The sequence below is a fragment of the Eleginops maclovinus genome, chromosome 18 (genome assembly GCF_036324505.1).
Source record: "Eleginops maclovinus isolate JMC-PN-2008 ecotype Puerto Natales chromosome 18, JC_Emac_rtc_rv5, whole genome shotgun sequence".
Classification (NCBI taxonomy): domain Eukaryota; kingdom Metazoa; phylum Chordata; class Actinopteri; order Perciformes; family Eleginopidae; genus Eleginops; species Eleginops maclovinus.
Genome location: NC_086366.1, coordinates 26,938,409 through 26,954,127, shown reverse-complemented (window position 1 = coordinate 26,954,127; position 15,719 = coordinate 26,938,409). Strand labels below are relative to the sequence as shown.

The window sequence follows — 15,719 nt, the reverse complement described above, 5'->3', positions numbered from 1 at the left end:
CCAGGCAGCAAAAACTCTCTTGCTCCATGAAAAAAAGACTGGGGTGCACCTTTCGGATGCATGGGTTAATGGGACCGTCAGTAGCTCATTGCAAAAGCAATTACGTAAGAAGATTTACCTGCACCGGGACAGCCTTGCTCATAAAAGAGCAGTGGAGATAGCAGAATTAAAACAAAAAGATGTTCTGCCCACCAAAGTTGTAGAGCTGAGTTTGGCTGCCATCGACGTTACATCAAGCTCATTTAGGGCGGCGTACACTATAGCCAAAGAGAGATTGCCATACACCAAAATGACGCCGATCATGACAGTTAATGAGCTTAATGGTGCAACAGTGGGCCCTGCACACCGCTCCGATCACTCCTGTGCTGCTATTGTGAAACATATAGCAGATGAAATGAAAAGAAGACTTTCCCATGTCTTGAAACTCGACTCACGTATCAGCATAACGTTGGATGAAAGCACTGTGCACGGACGCTCCTATATGATTATCTACATGAGGTGCGATGTAACAGGTAATGGAGACGTAGAGAACGTGTTTTTGGACATTGTTGAGTTGGAAAAAGGAGATGCAGGATCTCTTTACAATGCGTTAAAAGACAGTCTTCAAAATGTGGGGATAGAGGCAGAATTTCTTAAGAGGAACTTCATCAGCATAACCACAGACGGAGCCGCTGTCCTTACCGGTAGGCATACAGGACTCATTGAAAGACTTAAACAAGACTTCCCTCGACTGCAGGATGTACATTGCCTGGCACACCGATTAGAACTAGCTGTTAATGATTCTTTGAAGGCTGTGGCTGGGTGCAACCATTTTGACATTTTTATTTCAAAGCTTCATAGTCTGTATCACCAATCCACCAAAAACGCACGGGAGCTTGAAAATGCTGCTAGGGAACTAAACATGCAGATTTTAAAAATAGGCAAAGTCTTCACAATCAGGTGGGTGGCAAGCAGTTTCCGGACAGTTAAAGCTGTGGTGAAAGATTTTCCTGTTTTGGCACAGCACTTTACAATGGCCAGCGAAGATGCCTCGCGCAACGGTGTGGAGAGGGCGAAGTATGGTGGCCTACTCAAGCATCTGACATCTACTGGCTTCCTCTCCGATTTGGCAGTGATGAAAGATGTGCTTCGTGAACTGCAGGGGCTCTCATTGAGACTACAGAGAAGGGACACGTCTCTGGTGGATGGCAGCAGACAAATCCATCAAACCATCGAGATACTGTCTGCTATGAAAGAAGATGCCGGTAAAACGGAATCCAAGATTCGCGCAGGCATAGCAAGTGGTCGGTTCAAAGGCGTTGTGCTTAGGGAAACGCAGCCTAAGATTAATAAACCCCAGTTTTATCAGTCCATCCTTGATAATCTCAGATCACGTCTTCCTGACAGTGAACTTATTGCCATGCTCAAGCCTCTAGATCAGCACTTTTGGCCTGCAGAGAGGTCAGACCTAATGCTATTTGGAGAGCGCGAAGTGGGGAGATTCGCAAAACTCCTCTGTGAATCTTCTACCGAGGCTATCGAGGAATTCCGAGATTGGAAGCTTCAAGGTTCTCAGGGGAATACTCTTAAGAAACTTATCGTCGCATGCCGCACTATACTCCCGACCTCAGCGGAGTGTGAGAGGGGTTTCTCGGCTTGCAATGACACAGACGATAAAACTAGGAACGGACTGCGTGCAGCGAGCCTCACTGCCCTGCTATTCATTGACTTGAATGGACCTCCTATTGAGAAATTCAACCCCGTGCCGTTTGTCCACTCATGGATTAAGAGTGGCCACCGGACATCAGCATCATGGATTCCTGGGCGCAGGCCCCAGCCAGCTGAGAGCAGGGCAGTTTGGTCTCTTTTGTCTCCGTAAAGCCCAACAAACATGATCAGAGCATCGAACTGAATTGTTACATGATGGGTGAGTTTTGTCTATATATGCGTTCATTGGGTTACATTATTTGACAAGTCCTGAGAATGTCATGTTTGCTGTTGAACTTGTGCTTTCTTCTATGTTGTTTGACAAAGCCATAGGCTACATAATGCATAACAGTTCACAGTCTAGCCTGTCCCTAAACTGAAATTCAAAAGAATATGTTTAATCTATTTCCGTAAAGCCCAACACGGTCAAACATGATCAGAGCATCGAACTGAATTGTTAGGCCTACATGATGCGAGTGTTTTGTCTATATATGCGTTCATTGGGTTACATGATTTGACAAGTGCTGAGAATGTCTGTTGAAGTTGCGCTTTCTTCTATGTTGTTTGACAAAGCCAATATAGGCTACATAATGCAGTCTAGCTAAACTGAAATTCAAAAGAATATGTTTAATCTATGTATTTGTATGTATTGCGATATTGGAATCAAATATGGACAATCAATAATATGTTTGAATTAAATGGAACCGATTTCTGTAAAACAAACCCCAAAAAATCTGTCTGTTGTGTTGTGTTGTGCGTGTGTTACGTGTGTAAGTTGTGTCTACCGTGCGCAAAAGCGCCATTCGCACCTATTCGCGGCTATTTAATTGACATGTTAGGTTATGGGGGGGGGGGGGGCGGGGAGTCCAACTTGTTTTTATAAAATAGAGAGACCCCCTTGAAGACAAAAACATAATTCGAGCACTGCTTGAAACCCTGTCTGAGGTGAGGGGGACGATATCAAGGCTATACACAAATATATTTGAAATGGAAGGTTCTTCCCTTTCCATCATAAAAGAAAACTGGGAAAGGGATATGAATACAAATATATCTGAGGATCACTGGGATAGCATAATTCAAAGAATTCACTCTTCCTCCATTTGTGCGAGACATAGCCTTATTCAGTTTAAAATTGTACATAGGCTTCATATGTCCAAGGTTAAACTATCCAACATCTTTTCAGGGGTAAGTCCTATGTGTGATAGGTGTAAGCAAGCACCTGCCACTCTTTATCATACATTCTGGTCATGCTCTAGTTTAACAGCATTTTGGTCCTCAATATTCGAGGTATATTCAGCAATTTCAGGTTTCACTATTCATCCATGTCCTTTTATTGGAATTGTTGGTGTACCAATGGAGGATCTTCCTCTACGAAAGCCACAATTAAATGGTATGGCCTACTCCTCCCTCCTAGCGAGGCGGCTCATTCTCTTACACTGGAAAAATGACCGCCCGCCTTCATTTGGGAGATGGATCTGTGATGTTATGTTTTTCCTTAAGATTGAAAAACTGAGATACACACTGAATGGATCAATGGGGAAATTTGATGTAGCATAGCGTCCATTTATTTCTTATGTAGAACAGCTGACGGTGCCACTTAGCTCTGACTGAGATGTGAAGTAATTGGGTAATCACTGTGTTTGTGCTGTTGTGTGATTGTTTGTATCTATATTTGAGAATTTGCTGTTATTTTGTCTCAATTTCTTATATGTTGTCTCAAGGGCTTGTTTATGTCTATGTTTAAAACCTCAATAAAAATACATTGACAAAAAAAAAAAAAAAGTGAAGGATCAGCTGCTCCAAAGGACAAGAGGATGGACTTTGTGTTCGATGTAGGCCGCCGTGCCGACTTATGGTGTTGTGTGGTAGAGGGGAGTGGTCAGTCATGCGTTTTGCACCCCTGTCGTTGTTTCAATATTCCGCTAAAGTATGGCCTCTGATTGTCCTATCCATGCACTGTTTGCTCTGTTCTACTTCACTGAAGCGGAGTCCAGACGTGAAATCAATAAGAGACCTCACTTTACTCCTGGATTCACCTCGGCAGCTGTTTACCAGATGTCTATCAGAGCCAATTCCACCTCAGCTTTTTCCACTTGCAAAAAGACGGATGCTTGTTTGAGCAACCCAACAACAAGTGTGTGTCATATCATATAAACTATTTAAACAAAACAAACAATGTAAAAGATTCACTTACTCCTAGACTGTCGAATCATTTGCACTTAACTCACTCTGGATTTCAAACAAACAGATATGGAAATTTGAGTCTGTGTGTTTTGAGGATGACAGATGGATTAATTTAGTGAGCCCAGTTGTCTCTACTCATCTTTTGTTATGGATTACATGGATCAGGAAACACTTATACAGTAACCACAGACAAGTAAAGCACTGTACCTCTAACATGGAGTTTTTAATTAGTGTGAAGGAGCTTAACTGAAAGACAACGTCTCTATCGATATGCTTTATTTTAACAACTAATAAAGGAATTCTGATTCTGAACATATAATAATACAGTAATACACTTTATGGACAAAGGATATGTTAGAAGCTGATCCTCATGAGGCCAGTGGAGCTAAATAATACAGATGGTCCATTATTAGCTAAAATAGATCAGAGGAACGCCACTGTGTTCTGCACGCTGCTGTTGCTGTGCTGTCCTGCTTTATGACAGCTCTGCAGTGTGAGCATCACACTGCATGTGAGAAGAGTGTGTGAATGTGAGACTGTGATATTCAGATTGGCTGCTCTGACACCCGGGTAGGCAAAAAGCTAAGCAGTGTTCACAACCTTCAGCAGGCAGCTTCTCATGTTGCCTGGCCTAAATGATGAACTATGCCAGGGGCAGATCAGCTGATTTCAAATTAGGATATCAGAATTTAACTTCACCATTATCCTGGCCCTATCGGTGCGTCCCAACAAAGACTAATCTAAAGCAGGAACAAACTTCTCTGAACCTCTTCCACCAGTTTTGAAGGAACAGACTCATCAGCCCTCCGGTCGGACTTGACTCTGGACTTCCTGCTGTGCATCAGTTCGCTGGGCATGCTTTGTGTTGCAGCATTGGCAGGAAGTGTCTTCAGATTCAACCTGTACTAGCTTAAAGCATTGCAAGTACTATGGCTTTTTGATATAAATCATAAGAAACCTGAATGGGTTTCAAAAAATTCAAAATTATCATAAAGAGAAATACTTGAAATTGGATTAATTGATTATAATTGTAAATGAGTACCTAGGGTTATGAAACATTCATTTCACATATTTCAAAAACAATAATAAACTCTGCTTTAACCTCAAATATTTGGGAGAGTAATCTGAAGCCATCAGACACTAAAAAGTCTAAACAGTTGTACACAATAGGTGTTAGTATAAAAATGTTCCGGATCAAGGAGCTACTGGAGGTATTTCAGGATAAACTAACAGAACACAACTGTTGCCAACATGTTGAGATTTCCATTGCAAATGTACATAGAAAATCTATCCTGTTTCTTTTTCAGTACCCCTGATATCACATCAAGGAGCAGAAACATGGGAGGGAGGCCAGAACACTGATTCTCTCACAATAGGTTTCCACTCTCTGAAATATGTTAATATCTCCTTTTCATCATGCTTTGACTGTAAACACATCTCCAGGGCTCATCAACCTCCTCAATGTAAAACACACACACACACACACACACACACACACACACACACACACACACACACACACACACACACACACACACACACACACACACACACACACACACACACACACACACACACACACACACACACACACACACACACACACACAAACACACTCACACTAATAGTTAACTCAGTGGTGCCACACTTTGCCTTACTTCATCCATAAAAACATTTATCAATGTCATATCTGGCTGAGAACAATTCAGCCGACACACACACACGTCAGCGTATATACACAAACAAACACACAAATCACTCTGATGAGGCCTGGCTGCTTAATGCAGGGTTATTTACCACTGTGCTGATGTACACACACAGATACACTGTACTGACACACACAGAGACACACGCACACACACGCACACAACAAACACACAAATACAGCAATGACCCACACAACAGTGCCCATTCATCACCACTTGCCTGGGTTAAAACTAATGAGCCCTTGCTGTTACCCAGAATACATTGCTCTAGCCTTTTAGCCACTAAACCTTCAGGAAACAGCTCCACACCATAGACTGTACGCTCCGCTCACATGTCTACATACTGTATGTGTGTTCAAATGTTGGTACCTCATATTCAGCTGTATACCACGATGCATACCACTGTGCACATCTGATTATTGAATGATTAGTGTGTTTTGAAAAATACTTCAACACTGAAACTCTCACCACACAATCTTGTAGTAGAGACTCGTTATTAGGGCACAGCCTCAGCTACGGTCAGCAGAAATGAATTCAAATAATAATTCCCCAAATATGTATGAAATATTTGTTCAATATATCATGTTTAGTCGTCTCTGCATTGCTGCTTCACTCTGATTAGTGTCCACAGTGTGCCTTTTGAGCCGGGCTGCCCCCCTGTGAAAATGAACAGCGCATGCTCAGAGTCTTATTATATTCATGTGTGCGGCAAAAAGATAACCACAAGTGGGGAGTGTGTGGAAGAGAACAAAGGTATTTTAGCCTTTGCAGACCATTTACATGCACAAAAACCTATACAACACACTACAGGAGAAGGAACACCCCCAAAAAGCTGGGCCTCTTTGATGTGAGCTGTCCCTTTAATACTCTTTTGTATCTTTCCATTTATAGATGAAGATATATATTGTTAGAGTTAGAGGCAATATTTTCCTCTGTAATGTAGTATAAATAAGCATAACATGTATACTTGAGTAGATAGCAAGTAGATATCTAATGCATTTTGTTACTTTTACCCCAGGCTTTTAAAACCTACATTCGACAACCACAGAAGTCTGAGGGTGGGACTGCTGCAGGTGAGGAGGATCTGACCCACAGTGTGTTCAACACTGTCTGCACTTTTAACCCATCCTCTGCCATGCCTCCTCTCCATGGCAGTGTCAGCCCAGACAAAAGGAAAGACACTCACCACTAGTTCTGATTTCTTTCTTCAAATCTTGTTCCACATAAAGCTCCTACTCACTGCAGGCTGCAGACACAGAGAGAGAGAGAGCGAGAGAGAGAGAGAGAGAGAGAGAGAGAGAGAGAGAGAGAGAGAGAGAGAGAGAGATTAACAGATGATAAGTTTCACTTGTTTTTAAAACATTACAAAGCTCACTATCATAACTATCATTCTAACATTGATAAGGAGAACCACATACTTTAACGAGAGAAAGACAGAGAGCGAGAGAGTTCAATAATACATTTAGAAAATGGATTAAGATAGGAAAACTGAGGAATGGTATTTAGTTTAATGCCAATGGAATCTCTTCTTTTAAATGTATAGCACTATCAGACAGACTTCCAATGCAGGTAAGTTGGCCTAACAGGCTAATTAACAATATCATATGTCAGAACATGGTAGAAGGTATGGTTAAAGCAGTGAGTTGGTACATTCTGACTGAACCTGATCAAATAAAGAAAATAGGAAAACCCTCACATTGGGGCATTATTATCACTGCCATATTAACCAGCAATAACGACTTTTAAATTCTAAAAAGCTCTAAGAAGAATGAGCAGGAGTGTTGTATACAATTACAAATACAATTGGCGGTTTTGTTTTCCAGTTAAGGTGCGAAAAACGTAGAAGAAGGCTTTGAAAGAGCTATAATCTAGTTTAGGTAAGGGTTTATCAGTAAGATGGCTGCACTGCACCTCCTCTGACTCAAGGAATGTCAGTATCCAACTGACTGGGTGGAGGGAACTGGATGCCCAAAAGGATGCCCTCAGAAGTCTGTGAGACTGCAACTCCACCTCATAATCTCCACTCTGATTGGTTGACCACTAATTCACTTTAATAATATTAGTAGATATGGCAACTGCTCCTTACAAAGGATGAATGCCGCCTCTTTTAATCAGAGCTGATGTTCTCAAGAAAGCACAGCATTTATCTACAAAGCCCACATCATTTGTGGAATGAGAACATGCAGCTATACATGTCATCACTGGTCAGGTCTCATTTTCATAAAGGTCCCTTCATTAGGTGAGCAATCATCCCCACAGGAGGGTCAGGATAATACAAAAAAACAAATGAAAGTGTGTGTGTAGTGTATGTGTGTATGTAGGTGTGTGTGTGTGTGTGTGTGTGTGTGTGTGTGTGTGTGTGTGTGTGTGTGTGTGTGTGTGTGTGTGTGTGTGTGTGTGTGTGTGTGTGTGTGTGTGTGTGTGTGCAGTATTTTCAGAGATGGTATGAGAGGAGAATTGACGGATGAAAGCAGATGACATGTGTATCGATATGTCAGGAGGGTGCTCTCAGATTACAACCACATGAATTTCACATTTCACAGCTTGTAATACAATTCAGCTTTTAAAAGCCGCTAAAACTGAAAGAGTTCAGTTCCAGTTGTATTGTCTTAAAGGGGCCCTTTTTCTGCTTAATTTCAGGTTCAAGTAAGTATGTAGTGTCTCTACTGGGACATGTCTCCATGCTTTAATGTTCAGAAAGCTCTTTATTTTTCTCATACTGCCTGTGCTGCAGCACCTCTTTTCACCCTCTGTCTGAAACCAGAGTGCAGTCTGCGTCAGCTGGATGGCTCTGTTGTTATTGGTCAACTGCTTAGAGATGTCCCGCCCCTAAGCCTATCATAAACAATGTGTTGGAGAACTAGCCAATAGAAGCATGAGTGTTCCAGTGATGTCACTATGTTAAAGAAGTAAACAAAGGAGTGCAATGGAGGTGTTTCAGGCAGGGGGGGAGTGTGTGGGAGAGAAACTCACTCTAGAGGGAACACAGGGATTTTAGCCTTTGCAGACCATTTACATGCACAAAAACAGGAAAGGGAAACCCGGAAAAGCAGAATTGGGCACCCTTAAAATGATCTATAAACATTGGGATTAAAGGGGAATTGGAACATTTTTGCCTAATAAAAATGTTCCAATCTTCTCATAAAGAATCAAACACATTCAAACAAGTGATGCAATAATTAAGAGGCTGGACCCAGGATCCGGTCAACGAGGGGGGGAATCTCAGTGGAACCTGTCCTCCCCAAAGAACACTGTCTCCTTGAGAGAGGTGCACCTCGTCAAATCGTGAAGTCAAACTGTTATAAGGTCAGTTAGCTAACCCAAAGTTCAACTTAAACTGCCATCAATATATAAAAACACTGTGGTTAGGGTGCACATCCAGCTCAGTGAACACTTCCTTACGTCAAAGCATTGCTTTAATAAAAGTGATTTTTACTGAATAGTAAAATGTAAATGCCAGGCACTCTTTTTATGATCCCCGTTAAAAAACCCTTCCCATTACTCCCTCTCATTAACACAAGACTGCTAACAAGAAAATAATATCATAATAATGTAATATTCATTACATCTCCATGCAGCGGTGGCCTTTTCTCCCTGAATGCAAAAGTCTAGTAAACGTTATGAGGTCATATTATATTTGGCGCGTCATTAAACCTCTGATTGTGGGAGAATGAATAATGACATACCGAAGGCTGCATTGAAAACAAAAGATGTGCCTGATAGTGTGTGACAAACAAAGAATTTTAGAGTTTGTCTAAAATCAGATAATCTGCCTCTACAGGAGCAGACTGCTCTTCCTCCCTCATCCCAAGTTGATGACTTTTACCATGGTGATGGATGCTTCACTCTGTCAATAGATCTGCTGAGGGCTGGCGGCTGGTCGGAGATGCACACAGCGGTGACCCCCTGCTCTGTAAAGTGAACTCATCTAATGCGACCCAGTGGAGGGGACAGTAGACACCTCGCCACGAGAGTAGAGATGCACTGATGGATCTGCCATCGAACACATCTGTCAGCTGATCTGTCATCACCCTGAGATTATTTCGCTGGTCACAGATGTGATGGATTACACCCACAAACACAAGGCCTGACAGAGTGGACCTTTTTTAGAGTTCTAATCTGAATTTTGACCAGCGTTGTATCTTTTCAATGTGTGAAGCTCCCTCTGTCTTACCTTTGCCTATGAGCGATGCGAGTGTAAGGGGTTGTGTCATCCCAGCCACATTTAAAAATACGAAGCTTTTTATAATTGAAAAAGAGTGTTTATATAAACTTGTTAAATCAGCTGTATGGGATATACTGCAATTCAGTTCCAGCTGGATTAGATTTGCCCAGAAGCTAATGGAAAACTATTATTTTAACATTTAATTGAGACGGTTGCATCACTTGGTGCAGTTTTGGAGAATATGTCATTTGTTTATAGTGAGAATAAAATTAAATATTAGTGTATGCTGTCAAAAACACTTGTTAGAAAGTGTTTTCCAGAGTTTCCCCACCGTGGCCTCGGCCCACGCCAGCCTTCCAAAGCTCGTCAGTCATATGACCCCCATGATGTTCCCCATAGGTTCAATGTTCCCCTTCTCCCCTCAGTCCAGGCGAATTATTCTGCAAATCAATTTAACTTTTGCCCCATTGAGTGTTAATACTACTAGAATTGTTCTTATACTTCAGTAAAAGATCTGAATACTTCTTCTTCCATCGGTTTGTTTAAAGGGTTAGACATGTTTTTTATGGTGAAAGTTATAATAAGAATCTATTTATTTATTTATATTTTCCTATTTTTGTACTGAAAGCTGCAGTGTTGAGTTATTTGGAATAATAAGCTGTCAGTGAATGAGACTTCCCAGTGTGTGTGCAGGTGTAAATGAGGAGCAGAGAGCTTGTCTGAGTAGTTGGTGACACTCCAGTAAACATCAGGTTTTCTCTATCGCTGCTCCCCTGCTCCCACCCCTCAGACCGGGCTGGCGTAAAGGTCTGGGCTAAAGGTTGATGCAACACGGTCTCTACGGCGGCATTAATCAGGAGAGCAGACGTTAAAGTTCACCAAGGAATGGTCCCCTCCTGCGAGCTGTCTGTCTAATCACTGTGCTCTTTTACTCTCCATGGTGCCGCCGCTCTCTGCCTGTTTATCTCCCCGCTGACACATATCAAAAGTATTTCTAAAGGTTAACATCCACTGCACCCTAGAAATGCTTCTTTACCCTGTTCAGGTTTTCCACAAGACAGAGAGTATGTTTTTCAAGGATAAATCTATCAAAGCTGAGTTTCTAACATAAATAATATCTTATCATATCCTCACTGGGGGCTGGGGACCCTCCTAAGAATAAAGTCAGGGGGGTGATTTGTGTGTAGTGGTAGAAGGTAGGGGTGTGAATTCACTCTAACAATTCAGAATTTCAGATCTTTAGGTCACAATTCCATTAAAAAACATTTAGTTTCAGTTTATAGAGGGGCTAAATTCATTATTGTATTGCAGCCCACTGCACAGGTACATTACAGTCTCTACTCATCTAAATGTTTCCAGACTCCCAGCATGTCACACTGTCATGTATCACCTGCCATGCAGCCAGTTAGACTTTGAGATAATATCAGTGGCATCAACATCAATATTCATACAGTAATTAAAGCAAATGAGAACTAGCAGCACACAGATGAGTTTCCAGGGGGAGGTTTAAGTAATTATAATAAAATCCACCAATCAGCATCTCTGACACATACCAATTAAAATGTTGTATCTCACATGTAAAACATTTTTAAAAGCGGTTCTGTGTGGTGAAGTACTTCCTGGAGGAAAACAGCTGCCAGACAACCAGTGGGAAAATAACTGGTCCCTGCAGAGGAACAGTCTGGTAATAAACTCTCCTTAACATCTGTAAACATTTGGTTGAGTTAGACTAGTTTCCCTGTTTCCAATCTTTATGCTAAGCTAATTTAGGCAGCCGTTGGCTATATTTCAAGTTTTACCAAACAGACAGAAAACGTGTTGTCAATCTTTTCTTATCTCTTATATGTGCAATTCCTAAAATGTAAAACATACAAACAACCCAAAAATGATATATTCTGGTTTATTAATGCTTAAGAAGTTGTTACCTTAGTCTTTTCTGCAAACCAAGTGAAGGCTAAAGGAAGACATTCTTGTTTATTCCTCATTATTTTGTGTATTCTGTAGATACTCTATTGATACACATATTTCTTTGTGTATATTTTCTGTTTATTTTCATGTCTTTATTTCATTTTCAACTTGTGCAGTCCTTGTTAACATGCTGCTACTGACACCCAATGATCTCCTAATCTGATCAAACAAAATTAGAATACATCGATCCACTAAAGCTAACATATTGGTCTCTCCTACAGCCAGAAGGATCTGGAAAAACTCATCAAAACATCCATTTAATGTTGTTCACCATAATGGCTTAATCTCTTTTAATCTTTCCATTTCAAGGCCTGCTCCCTGCCTCCAGGCTTTTACTGACACAGTCTAAGTAGCTTAAAGCAATAAGTAAAAGGAAAACATCTATTAAATGAAATCCACTGAGGAGGAGGCACAGCTCTCTGGTTGATGCTATCAGCTATCCTCTGCAGTATGCTACAGATGGTCACCCATTTAGTAATTAGAAATATCTGCAGCCTCCGCAGTCTGTTGGCGAAGTACAGCCGAGGGTCAGCGTTCAGCACCTCTCCAGATGATACGTGGAGCTTTCACTCAACTTTGAATATGTGGTGAGTAAAGAGCATTAACTCAGTCCTGCCAATCAGAGGTTACACCTTACCATGTGTGTTGGTTGGCAATGCAAAAGAAAAAGTCAACAGATGTTTTTGAGAGGCAGCCATGGTGAAGAGCAAACTGTGCAATAAATACTGTGACTGTAGATATCCAAATTATCCTTTGAAATACAGAACAATCCTACATTTAGATTTTGTTTAAACTGCACTTCCCATGGCAAAAATCGAATACAGAACATAATAGCAATCTGTAATCTCATTGTTTTTGAAAAACTGAAAAGACAATGTAAACTTCCAAACGAGCAAGACTTTAGAAAAGGTGCTGCCTCCTTATATATTTGCAGCAGAGATGATGTGTTACTGAATCATGTGAACTAGATGAAAAAGCAATGCGGTTACACAGACAGGCAGGAAAATAGCGGCTATATGCATATAGATATGGTCATAGTGCAACCGCGTGGACCTCGAAGTGGCAATACACAATTTATGCGAGAAACCTCAGGCTGCAGGTTCTGCAGAGCAATGGAGGCTGCTCTCAGATATGTCCTCGTTTATCAAATGCACAGAGCGTGATGGTATTTATTTATTCATTGGCAGCGATATCTTTCTGAATGTGTTCTTGCTGCATCACCCGCACTGACCCTGCACTGACCCATAGGTTTGTATCTGTCAACAGCGCTGACTCAGTCCACATTCAGGCAGGAGAACGTTTACAGAGTGCTGGGCTGTGACTGTAACAACTAAAGGTTACTTTAAATGAGATACACTTCCAGACCAAGACCTTTACTCACCAGGGAAGTGAAGTTTGTACGAGGAATATCAAATAAAACTACACTTATGAGACTTATGAGTAAAAGGAGGTCTCCAACATTCAGAAGTCACAACAAAGTGATGTCACAGAGTGAGGGCTGCTCATTCACAGTGCAGACAAGCGGCCAATCTGTGGACTCAAGCTGGCAGCTCTCTGCTCACTTCTTCTACTGTTATGCAGTGAAGGAGCCCAGATGGACGTGCATTAAACATTAGAGCCCGGTTCAATCTCATTCAGTTGTGACTATGGACAGATTAACATAACTGGTTCTGTTGAGGAGACAACAGCAGCGGAACATTTGTCAATGGAATATTCTTCCGTTCATTGTGTTTCTCTCCCAAAACACAAGCTCTGTAAGTGCCATATGGACATATTACAATACTGGTGGCCCCTAAAACAAATCCTGCATATGACCTCCAAAAGTCTAGGCCTGGCCCGATCAGGGCTGCAACAACTCCTTTTTGACTTTTGATGAATATACAGTATTCATTGCTTGATTATAAAAATATTGAAAAACCCAAGAAAAGGTTTGCTGAAATCGCTGAAATTATCTATATTTAACTAATAGTTGATTTATTGACTTGCTTTTCTTGATAATTGATTAAATCAGGAAGTCATTTATCAAATAAAGTGGATTTTATATCATTGTAAATAAAGGTTTTCAAACCATTGGTAAGACAACATTTGCAAAACTGCATTTTGTTTAAGCATGCCTTAACAATTACTGTTTCCAATAGTCACCTGAAAGTATGACATACTTTAAACACTGGTTTTTACCAACAGTTTCTCACCTCAAGATAACACCAGCTGTTCCTTAACAGACTGAACAGCTGACTCCACTACGTCGTCTTTAACCCAAGTTTAAGGGTGGAACAGAGTTCATTTTAGACTTTTCATAACATATTCCCTATTTCACTACTTCTTTGCTGCTGCTGTCCAGTAGACAGCATGCTTAAGTGCTTCTGTCAGAATCAGTTTGACTTTCATTCTGTTAGTTTCCAGTGTTCCTCCTGTCAACCTCCCCTCTCACCTCTGTGAGCGGCGTCACAGCACAAAGGCGGCTGATCTGAGGCGACAGAAACTTCAGCTCTCATTAGTCCATGCTTCATATCAACACTCACACCAACAGACCATATGGTCTGAGCAGCAGAACACTGTGGAGCTCACAGCAGAATACTGAGAAGGCCATGTAGTCATTAGGCTGATATTGAGATGCAATGTCGACATAATTAATTCAAAAGAAACACAAAGAAATGTTTCTGAGATGAGTTAGTTAGTAAGTCGGTTGTGGCAGCCACTCCTTATCAAACAGTGATTATCAAAGATCTCGTGGTTATCATATAGACTAAGTACATAACAACACACAGTTTCATCCAATGCACAGAGAGTGAGATTGAGATTTAACAAAGCTGTTTTCTTTGTATTTTTGTCTCTGGTTTAGAAGTGAGAAACACTCTTTATACAGAAACCATTTCCCCACACCATGTTGCAGTACAAGTATTCAAAGTGTGAAGGTCTGTCTGTAAATTGAGACAAATGAACCCCATAAAAGTAACAAGATGTGGGTAACTTTTTTAATGTTCAAAATTCATGTTGTGTGCCTGAGCAAGACACCTCACCCCAAATTGCTCCTGCGGGGATTGCCCACATTGAATTGATGTAAGTCGCTCCGATTAAAACGTCTAACAAGCGACATGTAATTGAAGTAAATATTTATATAAAGTGATGCACTCAACATCTATAACTCTGTATGTATGTTAAAGGTTCAGCAATAGTTCAAAAATGAAAGGGAAAACCTGAAGGAACAAGTAAAGAAACATAACAAAAGAAGAAGGTTCTACTTGTTCACTGTACTTAAATAGACGCCGCTGAGTGACTTAAGGTGTGAGAATCAGTAACGAAAGAGAACATTTTGGCACTGAATGAATATTTCATTATGAGTCCTTGGACAAAGAAATAGGAAAATGTCTTGATGACACTGACAAACTGAAAAGTTGGCTTTAATTACAAGTAATATGTCAACAGATTTCACATAACTGTTTTAGGTTAGTGAAAGCAAAGTATGTTTAAATAAAAAATACGAGGTTCAACTTAATATTATTGCTATCTACTAACCTAATACAGTTATGCAAAGTTTGTTGACCTAATACATTTAATTAAAGTCAACGTTTCAGTTGTTTCAATGCACAGCACATTAAACCTGTATTTGCAGTGTTACTTCTCACAGTGTCCATCCTATCCTCTCACACTCATGTCCTGGTTGGATCTTCATCATGCTGGTTAGGGTTACTGAGTGAGGACTGGAGGAGTGAAGTGCTGGAGGCAAACCTCAGCTCCTGTTCTACACGAGGAATACAACTTCTCTTCTCTTCCTGTTCACACACTTTCATTCCCTCCCTCCCTCCCTCCCTCCCTTCCTCCCCCCCTCCCTCTCATTTTCTTTCTAATTGTGTTCAACTTCAATACCCCTCTTTCACCTCCTCCCTCTCCTGTGTTTATGTATTCATGGAACATTTCTCTGGTTGTGTGTATTTCTTGCTCGCCCGCCCTCCCTCCCTCTCCTAATTACACAGTATTAGTGTGTTGTTGTGCTGACCTCTTTCTTCCTC

At 41.0% G+C, this 15,719-nt stretch overlaps 1 protein-coding gene across 1 annotated transcript in view; it reads right to left on the bottom strand.

Moving 5' to 3' along the window:
* The window catches only part of slc8a2b (solute carrier family 8 member 2b), a 69,137-nt gene extending 62,316 nt beyond the window's left edge, over window positions 1-6,821 (bottom strand). Inside the window, exon 1 of the mRNA XM_063907832.1 lies at window positions 6,763-6,821. The gene's annotated coding sequence lies outside the window, so the exon portion shown is untranslated. The remainder of the gene's footprint in view (window positions 1-6,762) is intronic.
* Between the last annotated feature and the right edge of the window lie 8,898 nt (window positions 6,822-15,719).